This window comes from Lithobates pipiens, unplaced genomic scaffold, assembly GCF_037356315.1.
Source record: "Lithobates pipiens isolate NorthernLeopardFrog02 unplaced genomic scaffold, aLitPip1_a1.2 Scaffold_28, whole genome shotgun sequence".
In the NCBI taxonomy this organism is placed as follows: Eukaryota; Metazoa; Chordata; class Amphibia; order Anura; family Ranidae; genus Lithobates; species Lithobates pipiens.
In genome coordinates, this window is record NW_027507789.1 from 62,977,937 (window position 1) to 62,991,035 (window position 13,099).

General features: G+C 42.9%; 1 protein-coding gene across 3 annotated transcripts in view; it reads left to right on the forward strand.

Annotated features, from left to right (window-relative positions):
- The window catches only part of RHBDF2 (rhomboid 5 homolog 2), a 190,617-nt gene that overhangs the window by 34,512 nt on the left and 143,006 nt on the right, over positions 1 to 13,099 (forward strand). For all 3 annotated transcript variants that reach the window (XM_077459301.1, XM_077459299.1, XM_077459300.1), the window contains exon 2: positions 10,126 to 10,257. The gene's annotated coding sequence lies outside the window, so the exon portion shown is untranslated. The remainder of the gene's footprint in view (positions 1 to 10,125; positions 10,258 to 13,099) is intronic.

Consider the following 13,099-nt stretch of genomic DNA (forward strand, 5'->3'; position numbering starts at 1 on the left):
TAAAGAAGTGAGCCTCACTGCAAGAAAGGGTCCCCCCCTTAGTTCAGCTTTGAAGAAGATTATCAGGTATGGATATATTATAAACGGTTACATTGGTGCAGCTTGGACCAATGGAAATCTGCATATACCATACCTGTTCATTGCCCCTGAAAGCTGAAAATCACTGTAGCAGGCAACACTATTCTGGTGGTCTCCCCTTGCTCCTAAAGATATCGCATTTGATGAATCGCATTGGGAAGAGCTAGACGTCCTAATATCCCCACACATGTCTGCACTTGATAATTGGGTCTTGGAAGTTTTGTTTGACTAGTGCTATATACCGCCATATGATATATGTAGATGATTTAACCTTTTAAAATAAATAGCTTTTATTAGACTTGGGGCCAGTTGACACCGCATGCAGCCCAGTGTGTTTTTTTTTATTTATTTTTTTGTTTGTTTTGTTTCTGCATCAAAATGCATGGAAAGTCTGTATTATGGTGTGGGTTTTTTGTTAGTGGATTTTTTTTTTTTTTCTTTTACAAACTTTTTATTCGTTTTCAATGGCGTAGTTCACTCCAGTGTATTCCTGTTCCTTAAAAAAAAAAAAAAGAACATACTGCATTTTTCCTGCACTGGACTGTACTGGAACGCTGTAAAACTTATCAAAAGGTTAAGAAAAAAGAGAGGCATAAAATGCACTGGACTGCATCAAAAACACACATGCAGAAAAGCATCTGGAACGCATCCGGACTGCCTTTCTATGATAAGAATCTGCCGTTAAACTATTGGGAGCGTTCCTGTGTGTTTTTTTTTTTTTTGTGTTTTTTTTTCTTTTTTTTTTTTCTTTACATAATTTTCTTATGAGGTTGAGTTCCATGGAAAGCTGTGTAGCCCTTTTATGCAACATGTGGATGTAATCATACTGGTGTTTTTGTAATGTTATTTTAACGTCCAGTGTGCACGAGGCCTTACTTTCACTTTCAATGATAATGGTCAACAGAGGGTGCAGATAGCAGTAAAAACGGATGTATTCTAATCCATCTACACTCTTATAACTGCGTTGGTGTATTTTCACACTGATGCAGTGATCTCAAACCGCGGGTGCAGTACAGCATGCCTGCGGGTTTGGTATGAGTAATGCCGCGTACACACGAGTGGACTTTCCGGCAGAAAAGATCCAACGGAAAGATTCTGTCGGACATTCCGCGCGTGTGTGTGTGTGTGTGTGTGCGCGCGCGTGTGTGCGTGCGCGCGTGTGTGTGCGCGCGTGTGTGCGCTTCATCTGGCTTTTTTTTTCTCTCAAAAAATTCTGACGGACCTAGAAATAGAACATGTTTAAAATCTTTCCGCCCTAACCAGTTCCTATTGAGAAAACCGTTCGTCTGTATGCTATTCCAACGGACCAAAAATGACGCAAGGGCAGCTATTGACTACTGTCTATTGAACTTCCTTTTTTAGTCCCGTCGTACATCATTGCGTTCTAGACAGTCAGACTTTGGTGTGATCATGTGTAGGCAAGTCCGTTTCGGCAGGACTCCGTCAAAGTCCTTCGGAGTTCAGTCCGACGAGAAGTCCGCTTGTGTGTATGCGGCATTAGACTCTTTTCACATTTGTGTGACTTTTCCTGCAACTTTCGACATCAAATTCGTATGACAAGTCGTTTCCTATGATAACCATTCATATCTGTGCGACTTCGAGTCACACTGACTTTAAAGTAGTCCCTGTACTTCTTTGGTCTGACTTTGATGCGAGTTGAGGTCCATAGACCTCAAGTTTACACAGGCATTCCCTGAAATCGCATCAAAATCACGCAACTTTCAATTTGCGGCAGTTTGAAAGGGGCCTTAGCTGTGCCTTTCCATAGACTTCCAATTTGTCCGGCGTTTTTGTGCGCTTTTAGAAAGGACATAATGAAAGTCCATGGCAAAGCAGAGTTAATTTGCGCCAAAACCACTGCACCCACAGTTTGAGAAAACCACATCGGTGTGAAAGTGCTTTTTTTTTTTTTTTTTTTTTTTTCTTTCTTTTTTTTTATTAATTTTTTTTTTCCCGTTAATATAAATAAAGGGATTATAGAAGATACGTTGGAAAAGATTGTGAGGCAATTATGTGAGGAGCTGTTGACCGTATTGATTTTTTATTTTTTTTGGTATTACATTTCTCCTAACCCCGCATAGGTCCTTGGCTCCAGCATGCTGCGATTTTCACAGATGGCTTGTGCCAGATGTGCATAGCTGCTGGAGGTGGAGACGACGGGACCATTTAATACACTCCGGTTCCCTTCTTCCCACACTGGACCCCCTCCAAGCCAGCAGGTGACGGCCTCTTAGAGGAGCATTTCCAGTCTGCAACATGAGCTGCCTATTTACTTCTGATGGTCATGTATCATGGAAATGAATTGTGGTAAATCCCCCTTTTCCATGAGCTGTAGGACGGGCAGAATTCCCCTACAACAAGTTCAGACATGGCATCTGTGAAATGATTACAACATGGAATTAGAGAAGACATGTGACTTCAGGGGAAAAGAACCATGACACAATCCTTGGGGTCACGGGGGTTGTATGACAAACATGTCCCGACCAAAACAAGGCTGACAATGCTGTTATGAAACGCCTCGCTCACGAGCTAAGGAGAAAAGTCTGCTGCGTGTGAAGTCCTAGCGTATCGCTCCACTACGGTACCTTTTAAGGGATGCACCGATTTTATCTTTTTTTTTTTTTTCCCTACCAGTATGAGCACCAATACACCATCCTATCGGCTATACAGAATTGGCCTTGTCCGTAAGGGAACTGAATTTGTGCCAGACGTGTTTTGTTGTAGCCAGTTAGGAGTAGAAGATGAATGGCAGCAGGCTGATCAATTCCATTTTAGTAGGTAATGGTGTTCCTACCAATACCTACCGCAACTGTTTTTTGTTTTCACTTCAGCTGTCAGCAATGGTACAAAGCATTGAACAGTTATTTACAAATTAAATCGATTTTTATTTTTATTTTTATTTTTTTGCACTTTTTTTAATGTGAAATGTGTAAATATATGTTAAAGTGGATGTAAACCCGAAATGTATTTTAATATAATGTAGATTATAAGATGTCCTATCATTTGAGCCCAGTCTTGCCACAAAGAGTTAATCCAGCTCTGAGCAATCCTCTTTTATTGTTCAGTGAGATAAATCTTGACAAACAGAAAAACTTTGTCAAATCCTCCCCCTTGCTGTGAGTGACAGATGATTTACATATCTCATGCACTAGCCTAAAAGAAATGCATTATATTAATTCCCTCCCACTCCTTTCTTCTGCAGCTCTGCAAGGATTGGCTGTTCCACACGATGATTTGGCATGCTGAAGTCATGTGGGGACTTTTCTGGGTTTTGACTGGATGTTAGTTACCATAGTAGAGGTTCAGTGTAAGAAATACACAGGAGAAAATGCATGTTGATGAGGGTAGCGTAGAGGTGGGCAGGGAGTCTACTGACATCACGACTCCACCCACTGAGCCCTGGAAAACAGACCCACCCACAAAATCTGCAGTTTTTCGGGTCTCATAGCAGACAGAGGGGAGACATTTGGCAGATAAGTATACGTGCAGGAGGCATGTATATCCTTCTAGATAACCAATATTGCAGTAGTTTAGAAAGGATGAGAGTGGGTTTACAGTGCCTTGCGAAAGTATTCAGCCCCCTTGAACTTTTCAACCTTTTGCCACATTTCAGGCTTCAAACATAAAGATATAAAATTTTAATTTTTTGTGAAGAATCACCAACAAGTGGGACACAATTGTGAAGTGGAACTAAATCTATTGGATAATTTAAACTTTTTTAGCAAATAAAAAACTGAAAAGTGGTGCGTGCAAAATTTATTCGGCCCCTTTTTACTTTCAGTGCAGCAAACTCACTCCAGAAGTTCAGCGAGGATCTCTGAATGATCCAATGTCCTAAATGACTGATGGTGATAAATAGAATCCACCTGTGTGTAATCAAGTCTCTGTATAAATGCACCTGCTCTGTGATAGTCTCAGGGTTCTGTTGAAAGCGCAGAGAGCATCATGAAGACCAAGGAACACACCAGGCAGGTCCGTAATACTGTTGTGGAGAAGTTTAAAGCTGGATTTGGATACAAAAAGATTTCCCCAGCTTTAAACATCCCAAGGAGCACTGTGCAAGCGATCATTTTGAAATGGAAGGAGTATCAGACCACTGCAAATCTACAAAGACCTGGCCGTCCCTCTAAACTTTCAGCTCAGACAAGGAGAAGACTGATCAGAAATGCAGCCAAGAGGCCCATGATCACTCTGGATGAACTGCAGAGAACTACAGCTGAGGTGGGAGAGTCTGTCCATAGGACAACAATCAGTCGTACACTGCACAAATCTGGCCTTTATGGAAGAGTGGCAAGAAGAAAGCCATTTCTCAAAGATATCCATAAAAAGTCTCGTGTAAAGTTTGCCACAAGCCACCTGGGAGACACACCAAACATGTGGAAGAAGGTGCTCTGGTCAGATGAAACCAAAATTGAACTTTTTGCCCACAATTCAAAACGATATGCTCATCACCCTCAACACACCATCCCCACTGTCAAACATGGTGGTGGCAGCATCATGGTTTGGGCCTGCTTTTCTTCAGCAGGGACAGGGAAGATGGTTAAAATTGAGGGGAAGATGGATGCAGCCAAATACAGGACCATTCTGGATGAAAACCTGTTGGAGTCTGCAAAAGACCTGAAACTGGGATGGAGATTTATCTTCCAACAAGACAATGATCCCAAACATACAACAAAATCTACAAAGGAATGGTTCACAAATAAATGTATTCAGGTGTTAGAATGGCCAAGTCAAAGTCCAGACCTGAATCCAATCGAGAATCTGTGGAAAGAGCTGAAAACTGCTGTTCATAAACGCTCTCCATCCAACCTCACTGAGCTCGAGCTGTTTTGCAGGGAAGAATGGGCAAGAATTTCAGTCTCTCGATGTGCAAAACTGATAGAGACATACCCCAAGCGACTTGCAGCTGTAATCGCAGCAAAAGGTGGCTCTACAAAGTATTAACGCAAGGGGGCCGAATAATCTTGCACGCCCCACTTTTCATTTTTTTTTTATTAGTTAAAAAAGTTTCAAAAATCCAATAGATTTCGTTGCACTTCACAATTGTGTCCCACTTGTTGGTGATTCTTCACAAAAAATTTAAATTTTATATCTTTGTTTGAAGCCTGAAATGTGGCAAAAGGTTGAAAAGTTCAAGAGGGCCGAATACTTTCGCAAGGCACTGTAGATCCACTTTAATATATATGTGTAAAAAATATTCACTAACAAAGCAAAAAAAAAAGAGAAGTTTTTATCGTTTTATGAAGTGAACAAAAAAAGCAGGAAAATAATAAATGGAAGAGAATGAGGTATTTTAATAAGGTTGATTAGAGTAAATTAAGGGTTAATAAGGGGTTGAACAGAGGAGCATTTGTTCATCCCTTTGATCTGCAGATGAAGAAACGGAAAGATACAAAAAGAAACAATGTTTCTTTTAATGTTAGTGTTTCAGTGGCTAAACATTGCTGCTGTTTGTGTTTTTACAGCTCCAATTATTGGACTTCTTCAACACTGGGGAGACCAACTGACAGATCAAAGAACCAAGCCTGAAAGTGTCTGTGTATTTTCACGATTACCGATACTTGTGCAAATACTAGTATCAGTATCCATACTGAGTATCTGTGCAACCCTAGTACCTTTTTGTAGTTTGTAACTGGAAGATTTGCAGTTAATTGAGAGGCACAACCAAAGCTTGTTTGGCTGTACATCTCCTGTGGATAACCAGAGTGCAGTTTGTTCTGCACACCTGTGACCCATTTTCAGTAGACAGCGGGGTAAGGCCTCGGGAAGGATCGCGACCATATGGTCAGGATCTGCCCAAAATGCCTGAACCGGCACCCGGCTCAGCCTCTCAGCGAGGGGGACTCCTGTCCCCTCCACAGCCCATCGCTCCAGTGAGCACAGGTGGGGGAGGGCAGAGCAGAGAACCTGATGGACAGTCCCCAGCTTTCTGCTCTCAGAGCTCTGAGAACTAAATGATTGGTGGTCTTTGATCGATCGGTTCAGTCTTGGAGCCGGCGGGGGACACTTTCAATAAATGAGCAAGCATACACACATGAATAATGGGATGTGTAGTATGAGTACACGTTCCCTGGCTGGAATATCAGGGAACAGTGCACAGACCGCCCTATAATGCATCTGATAACCAATCACAGGACACTCTGCTCTCTCCTCCTATCAGCATGCTACTTACACTGTAGCATAATTTTTGGGTCCTTGCGCTGCTTTTCCCTCTGTCTGATTCTGCTGTACAGGGACTGCAGGAAGGTGATACCAAAGCAAATCCTTGTACTTTCAATGTGTGCATTAAAATAAAGAAATTGGTTAAGGATGTTTTTTGAATACAGAACTGCACTATTTCATGTATTTATTTTATAGCTGCCTGGAGTTTTAGCTTTGGATTAAAGTACAGTAAAATTGGCCTTGTCCGTAAGGGAACTGAATTTGTGCCAGTCATGTTTTGTTGCAGCCGGCTGGGAGCAGAAGATGAATGGCGCAGGCCAATCTATTCCATTTTAGTAGGTAATGGTGTTCCTAGACCCAGCTTTATAAGATCAAGTGGACTTTTTGTGTTCTTATCTTTTTCTGACCACCTCCCCAGCAATTGAATGCAATAGATCATAAGTGTTAAAGACGTATCCTTTAAATACAACAGTCGTGGTTGACTCCATCTTTACACTGGTCATTGAGGCTATGTTCACTCTGATCCAACATGGAAGTCGCACGACTTCCGATCTGACTTTGCCCTGCATCTTCAAGTCCAACTTTCATTGGACTTCAATGGACAGGATCCCATTTTGATCCGACTTAGAGATGATTGCAGCTTGTACTTTGACCAATTAAAAAAATTCCTTTGGCTCTGGTATGGATGGGACTGCACGCCAAATTTTTTATTTTATTTTTATTTTTTATTTTTTTGTGAATGGGTAGGGACACACTCGCATAGAATTCATTAAGAGGGAAAAAAAAACTTTTAAAAATGAAGAATGTTTTAGAATAAGAGGGAGGGGAAGCATCCATTAATCTACATATATATGTAGTTACATAGTAAGGTTGAATAAAGACACCAGTCCATCCAGTTCAACCTGAGTGAGTGTCTACAATTGTCCCTATACCTGTACATTGCACACTCACATTGGTCCCTACCCTCAAGGAGCCCACAATCCAAGGTCCCCATTCATATACTAGGGCCATTTTGGGACAGAAGCCAATTAACCTACCTGCATGTCTTTGGAGTGTGGGAGGAAACCTGAGTACCCGGAGGAAACCTGCGCAGGGAGAACATGCAAACTCCAGGCAGATAGTGTCATAGTTGGGATTCAAACCAGTGACCCTTTTTACTCCTAGGTGAGAGTGCTAACCACTGCACCACTGTCCCGCCCCCATTGTGTTTTAGCTGGTAAGTGGGCATGGAGGAGGGAGTGGGCTGTCATTTACCACTGTGTATGCACCCACATGTGTCAATCAATAGTCACATGGGCTGCTCAGATGTGATTGGGAGGAAATGCTCAGGGTAGAAAATACACTGAAACCTGAGCATGCCAACTAGCTGCCAACACTACTCCTGAAAAATATCCAGCTGCAGTGGGGACATGGACAGGATGGAGGGAGAGAAAACGGCACGATCAACCAGTTTTTTTGCAGAATACAGAAAACAAATCCCAAAGTGGCTGCGTGTGAATTAGCATGTAATACAGCATTTATTGATGGTTTTTAATGGGGGTTAAATGACACTGTAAGCTTGTTTTGGTATTTAAAATCAGGCTCAGGTCTTTGATGTAGAAATAATTTGGGAAGGCTGCAAATCTGCCCAACCGCTTCCATGGCCAATGCAAGTGCCAACCCCAAGTTGTCAGATCCCGACCAGAGAAATAACAAATTGAGCACAGGGAGCTCTGCTACTGAAAGGGTTAAAGTGCATCTAAAAGCCTATTTTGTTTCTCCTTTTGAATAGAGTAGGGCCCCTTTCACACTTTTACGACTTGGGACTGCAAAGTCGCATTACAAGTCGTCCCCCATGATTTCCACTGACAACGATTCATATTCGTACGACTTCAAGTCATGCCGACTTCAAAGTGGACCCTGCACTACTTCGGTCCAACTTTGATGCGAGTTACACAGGCATTCCCTGAAATCGCGGCCGCGTAATCGCTGCAAAATTGTGCAACTTTTTGAAGTCGTGGTAATGTGAAAGGGGCCTAAGGGAGGGTTCGGATCCCTGTGAAGTTTTATTTGTCTGTCTGTCTGTAGGGGTAGTTCGCTCATTCAGATTGTCACCAGAACAGTAATGGAGGGAAAACCTTCCAATAAGGATGCTTATTCTGGCGACAACTGTCAGGGAAGAGTTTCCTTACTTTAGTGGGATCTCCTTTCACTTACTGTTATGTTTTGGCACCAGAAGTGAAGTAAAATCTGCACAATAAGTCGGTTTTATCAATTCTCTCAAGGCCCATTCACACTAGTGCGCTGACTGGCATTTTTCTTTACAGGAAGAATGCCAGTCACTGCCAGGGCACATGGAAAACAACACAGCCTACATGTGCAAGCAGCAAGGTATGATATAAAGACATGATGCATCGTGTTACCCCTCACTGGATGGTGCCGCATGTCACCCCACTGCAGCGCAATGCATCTCGCTGCTATGCGGTGACATGAACGAAATGTCACTTTGTACATTTCAAATAAAGTCCTTTATAAAAAAGGATTAGATGACGTAAAACGCCCATCACACTATCCCTTGCCACATGTCACTGCAGCCGAAAGTAAAGTAGCTATATAGATTCAGAATTTTTTATTTTTATACTAGCGATGGCTGAGATCAGCGACTTATAGAGCAGCTGCGATATTTCCGTGGACAATCAGACACTTTGCGGGAACCAGTGACACTAATACAGTGATCAGTGCCAAGAATATGCACTGTCATTGTACAAATGACACTGACTGGGAACAGGTTTAAACCTCTAGGGTGATCAAAGAGTTAAATGTGTGCCTAGCCAGTGCTTGTGTGCTGTATGTGCCGCTTTTATTAGGGAAAGAGTTGGATTTTATTCCCTGCTTTGCATAGTCCCAAAATCAATCCCACCCCTGTCAGAATGGAGATCTGCCTTGTTTACATTGGCAGATCTCCTTTCTGTGTGTGTTCAGACACGATTGGTGGGTGCCGGTGGACATCCAGTGCCCTACAATTGCAGATAAGCTTCTGTTATGATTAATCACAGAAGCAGCAGGCTGCCGGTGGTGTGTGCCCCCTAGGCGGAAGTTTTAGAATTACATGTACGCTTACTTGATTCTGCACAGGAGAGCCGCCCTGTAGTAGTAAATCTGCTATGGGGTGGACAGCAAGTGGTTAAAGCTGGACTCTGGAATAAGCAACCATTGTGTATAGGTTACAAGAGGCATGTCTATTCTAATTTAAATCTTGGAGTGCTTTGTGTATTTCTTCCAGCTCTGTGTAGTAATCCAGTGTGAAGCTTTGCTTCCTGTAATAATGACCAGTCACTGCTGCTCTCTCTCCTCCTGCATGGTGACTGGTCTTGTCTCCACTACCTCCTGTCCTTTTTCTGCAGGCAGTCTGTTGCAAGCGGTTCATCTGGGCCCCTCCCACGGCTTTTCCATCTGCACAGGCTATGTGTCATTACTAAAAAATTTTATAGGGTAGTAACTGAGTTTGAAAAATATACTTGGTGCAAATAAAATGAATTTAAATCCCTTGTTGCTAACTTTGATCAAAGGTTTTTTTTTTTTTTTTTTTTTGTTTTTTTTTTTTTTTTTGTCTGTCTGTGATATTTTTTTTTTTTTTTTTTTTTTCCCCCTCTCTAGGGAGGGGCAGCCTGTGTCCTGGTATTCCATGTATGTTTGATTAGGTTCCTTCCCCCTACTGACCTTCAGTATAACTGCAAAAAAAATAAAAAAAATATATATATATATATATAGATAGATAGATAGTCCATGCTTCTAAACTATTTCAGATTGTTTACTACTTGTGTAAATTGCTATCATTTAAAGCCGTGCACTTTTATCAGTGTTATATTTCCTTCCACAGCTAACAACTGTTTTACCTCTCTCTAGCCCGTGGGCCGCTGGACCTCGCCTTAACATCTGGTGCAGGTTTTTAAAGAAGCCAATGTCCAGTCTATAAGACGCCTTGGGGCCAAGAACTAAATGAGCCCAGCATAAAAAGACCCAGAAGCCGACCCGCAGGTAATCTCATTCCTCCTGACCTGTCTATATCTCCACCAGTTTTATATCTGGAAAATTGCAGGGTGCTCAGCCTAGAAAATGCATGGTATGTGAGAAGGTTTATGCCTTTTCTGATGACATCTGTGCTTTGTAGTATGCTGCTGGTTGCTTGGGCCTCCTGCTTTTCATATAATTAGTGGCCCCCAGCCATGGACTGCTTCGGGGCCACAGTGACCTATATAGTGAGCGGAGGGGAGATCTTATAAAACACTTTGCTATGAGCTAACTGTAGCTGGACTGCATTGTGAGCAAATATTACTAACCAGTTCTAGTATAGCTATCACAGCTGTATACAAACCTGCTAGCATTGAACAGAATGAAGCAGTATGTTTTATGATCATGTACAAATATCTGATTCTTAAGTTGACACTTATTCTAGCCCCCTCAACACCACCATACCTTTTAAAACATCCACACTAGGCAATCTCATCAACTGGTTTTGTACACCAATTAATCTCACTTGTGTTCCACTCTGTTTTTTTTAATGACCTTTCGGAGTAGATACTTAATGGGAGCTGCTTGACGAGACTCCCTGCGGTCTGCATCCGTACCTGGTAGGGGATCTCTAACTAACCGCCTCCACCCGTTGCTTAAGGATTACATCACATCTTGGGTTTGGAGAACTTCCACCACCTTCTGACACCCAACTGTCCACCTGCCTGTGGACTACCCAGTACATGCCTACAACCCCTTTAAGAGGTCCAAAGATCATAGTTTGAAAACCACTACCTTCTTCAACTTTCTTCTTCCTTTTTTTTTTTTTTTTTTTTTTTTTTTTCTTTTCTTCTTGTCTACAGTTTGCAATATAAGGGCCCTTTCACACGGACTATCCGATCAGGTCCACCTGTGCATTTTTCAGTCGGACCCTCCAGTCTCCCCTATGGAGCGGTGGATGTCAGCAGTGACCTGTCTGCTGACATTCACCGCTATCCGATTGGATTCTGTCAGCAAAATCCAGACGGATGGTGGTCCTATTTTCTATCTGGTGGATCATATCGCATATGAATGGATGAAAACGGACAGGCGGTCTGATTTCCCTATAGAGGAGAGCGGGACTGTCTGTCCCGGCTCTGCACAGTGAGCAGCGACGGACCTGTCATCTGCATGCTCAGCGGAGAAATCCCCGCTGAGCAAGCGGAGGCCAGGGGTAGGCAACCTTAAAGAGGTGGCTCTCTACCTGAACAACATGGAAGAAGTCAAAGATCACCGGGCACAATGTCGCCCACTCACACCTGATTTAAACCTCTCTAATTATTGTACTACTGCGTCGCTATCGCATGCATTGCACAGCAATCATGGATTAAATTAGGTGGTGAGAAAGCAACATGTCACCTCCTCACCACCTGTTAAAACGCACAGGGATACTTTTGCACGAGCCGCATTCAGAAAGTGCACCAAACCCACAGGATAGAAAAGAAGTCTATTTGCTTAATGCAGCAAACCTGCAGGTACACTGCACTGCTCCCGCAGTGTGGGTAAACCGCAGCACTTCAGTGTGAAAGCAGCCCTATACTATTATGCCCAGGGTATTGCTTCACACTGAGCTGAAGATTTCCTCTTTCCTGCTGCTGGCACCAGTCTAGAGACCGCTAGCCAGGATAAGAGATGGCATGCAGTTGGTATCCCCCCTCATGGGACAGGAGCCATCACTACAAAGGAGGCATTGTCTTATACGGCTCTTGTTTCCTACTACAGCTCCAACTTTACAAGTAGTTCCTCTGCCTTGCACTCTGATGCTCTGGAATGGTGGGTCAGCAAGCCCAGACTGATCTACCAGTCGCCTGTCCACGATCTACTAGTTGCGGACCCCCGCATTAGGCGGAGGTGCCCATGTGAAAGGGTTCTAAAGGAGGACAGTACAGTTACTAAACCATTCAAGGTAGAAGGGCCCTGCTTGTGGAGCTCACAATCTAGAGGGGGAGGTGGTAAAAAAGGTAATGGCTGCAAATCTGATGGAGTGGACTCAAGTACAGTTTTTGGAGGTTGGGTGGGCTTCCCTGAATAAATTTGTTTTCAAGGATCGCCTAAAGGTGGACAGGGTAGGAGCTGACCGTACATACTGGGGTAGGAAGTTAGAGGATGGGAGTGGTTACAGAAAAGTCCTGGTGGTGAGCATGGAAGGAGGTAACCAGCTAGAGAGCCAGATGTCTTTAGAGGAGCAAAAGAGGATGATTTTGGAGATATTTGCAGATGAGGTTGGTGATGTAGCTGGGTGTAGTGTTGTGGATGACTTTGTACATTGTAGTTAATATTTTACATTTTATACATTGGGTTAGTTCAGTGTTTCTCAACTCCAGTCCTCAAGGCGCCCCAACAGGTCATGTTTTCAGTATTTCCCTCAGATGAAACGGCTCTGGTAATTGCTAAGGCAGTGAAACTGATCAAATCACCTGTGCAAAATAATGGAAAACATGACCTGTTGGTGCGCCTTGAGGACTGGAGTTGAGAAACACTGGGTTAGTGGAATCCAGTAAAGGGATTGGCAGAGACGGGCAGCAGTCACGGATCGGTTACTTAGGTGTATAAATTTAGTAGCAACATTCATAATAGACTGAAGGAGGGATATCCTGTGTAGAAGTAGGCCAGTGAAGAGGGAGTTGCAGTAGTCAAGGATATAACCAAGGAGTGAATAAGTTGTTTTGTGTGTTCAGGAAGGGGTGAATTCTACCAAAAAAGTTCAGGTGGCAAGATTTAGCCAGTGATTTTGGATGTGGTGCTTGAAGGAGAGGTCGTAAATTACAAGCTTAGTTTTAGATTGAGTTTAAGAAAGTGGTGTGACATCCAGTGTTTATTTCGTTGACGA